Source organism: Odontomachus brunneus, unplaced genomic scaffold, assembly GCF_010583005.1.
Source record: "Odontomachus brunneus isolate Ranch 3 - 2012 unplaced genomic scaffold, Obru_v1 Obru_scaffold_112, whole genome shotgun sequence".
Lineage (NCBI taxonomy): Eukaryota > Metazoa > Arthropoda > Insecta > Hymenoptera > Formicidae > Odontomachus > Odontomachus brunneus.
In genome coordinates, this window is record NW_022639562.1 from 1,111,580 (window position 1) to 1,114,219 (window position 2,640).

The following is a 2,640-nucleotide window of genomic DNA, read 5'->3' on the forward strand; positions in this document are numbered from 1 at the left end:
AGTTACGGGATTATAGGGTTGATGGTTATGAAGTTATGGGGTTGTAAGGTTATGGGTTTATGTGGATTAACAGATTGGTTTTTTAGTTTAAAGCATGAGTAACAACGTCACAGGGCTAAACAGCGTTGATTATAGGGTTTTTTGAGGTTATGGCAAAATCCTGACGTGATGGGGTCAATCTGACCTTGGATTCGGATTCAGGGACCCCAAAAACATACAGTAAACATAGTCAGACCCCGGGGCCAAAAAAAATTTTTTTTTGTGTGGCTATGTTATCAATGATTAAGTATTACCAGTAATTCAGTAATTTTTTGGCCAGTACTTAATTTCTAGTGAATACTGATAATAAAATCAATATTAAATATTGATAGTAATCAAATACTGAGAATTATTGTGCGAAGGTAAAAAATGAGAAAATCATAATATTTAAAAACATATACTTATATATTCCTAATTTTCTCATCCCTTATAAACCACTAGGTATCGAAGGTTGTCAACACACCTTTTGTGAATCCTCCCTCGATAATTTCGATCCCAAGCAGTATACCGATCACCATCCATGTCCTGACTCCGTTACTATTGCTTAACCTGACGATCGACGCGCACGCAGTGACTCTGATGGCTCCAACGATGTTCTTACAATTTATGCTTATATAATGTATCCTTATATTGTTCACAATATATTATAACATACCTGGCAAACACCAAATAATAGTTATATAATTTTTACTTGTTGTTTATTGGATAATTTGTTGATAGATATTGAAACAATGCAACATTCGATATGTGATGAATATTGATGTAATGTAGTGAACCAGTGATAATTACTTTTACATTTTTAACAAAATGTTATAATGATTAATCGAACAAAAAAAATTAAAAAATCCAAGAAAATCCAAATTAAACAAATCGAATTACTAAATTTTGAGAGAAATATTAAATTTTAAAAAATATTATTTTAAAAAATATTATTTAAAACAATAGTGTTGTTTAATGTCGTCAAATGACATGGTTTTCTTGAACGAAATAAAAGTTTTATTTTCATCATTTTCATCATTTTCATCATTTAAAAAAATTTCGTTTAAGAATATAATATTTTAATGAAATAAAAAAAAACCACAAAATTAAACAAGTACGAATATTAAATCTGAAGAAAGTATTTTCTTCGAAAAAAACGGTACAAGAAGTATAAAAAATATGCAATAAGACTGTTCGCGACGCGAGCGAAAACCCGCGGAGAGTCGTCGCGATGAGAGAACGACACTATCAAGTGCTTTCCACGTGCCTAGGTGTTCCGCGGGGGAGCGGTGCACTTGGACACGGTGCATTTGGACACAGCCAATCACAGCACCGTGTAATTAGAGACATTTGTAGGGTCCCTTGGAACAGCGACTTGTGATTGGACTGTGTCCAATTGCCCCGTGTCCAACTGATATACACCCGTTCCGCGGTGCGTGCCAGGTAAGCGGGAATAAACACCGATTGCTTTACGTTGCCATAGCAACTGCGGATAAACATTGTTTCCGCGAATCGACAGCCGGCACGCGCCGTGGAGCATTACATATCGCGAAACATCTCCTTTTAAGGAACTTTCGGCACGCGACCAGCGATCACCTTGTGCTCGGGACCAATCAGCGGATGTCAGAGACGAGGAAAAAAGGGATTGTTCCACACGGCAACTAGCCGCGTTTTACAGAAAGCCGTACAGTCGTGCAGCCGCTTAGCTACCAGCGAGACGTCGGAAGAGAGTCGGAGCAATCTATCGCTTTATAATAAGGTCACGTATCGCGGAGTTAGTTACGTTCGATTCCTTGTTCGTAAATCTTTTGTCGTATTCTCCTTTGAGCTCCCCGATTAGCGAAAGTTCAATTTTCATATCTTTGAGTCGCCGGTCGCCGTCGGCGACCGCTTTCTTGCGAAGCTCCGGATTGCTCCGTTCTCGTAACCGTCAACGGTCTCGACCGACTGTCTACTTTGGCCGTTCTGAATCATAATTCGCGGTGCTTTCGCGTTATCTAAGACGACACTTTATCCGTCTTGTACATTTGATTAGCGTCGCGCTCGCGACTGGGATCCAGCGTAGGATTCCTCGACTGTGCGGAAAAGCGGTATCCGTGACGTTTATAATGTTTTTTTTGTGTTGTCCTGCGTTAAAATTCCGCGGCAGCTCGATGCTCGTTTCGGGAAAGAGTCGGTGGTCACCGCGGTACAAGATCTCCGTCGGCCGCGTCAAGATCGCCGTCGGCCGGGCATTCGTCGGACGCTTTACAAGATTTCCGTCGCGGTGGTGTGACCGACTTTACGACTCTCCGAAGATTTCTGTTCCAACTCGCGATCTAATCGGGATAGCTTCTGTGAGATCGTCGAGAGTGTAAAATAAAGTGAATCACTAAACTCGAACGAGTCAGTTAATCACCGAGTTCGCATCCCTTTCCTCACGTCACCGGACCTCGTGCGAGGTCGATCCAGCAAGCGTCATTCTCTCAGCGAATTGGAGAGAATTCGCTACAAAGACAAATTAATGATTGCCACGAACGAGTGCTATTCTAAGTACTATTCTATAAGTATTATTGATGTACAACATTATTGGATTTGAAATATAAGTAACAAAAATAACTAGTAAATAAATAAAATATATTA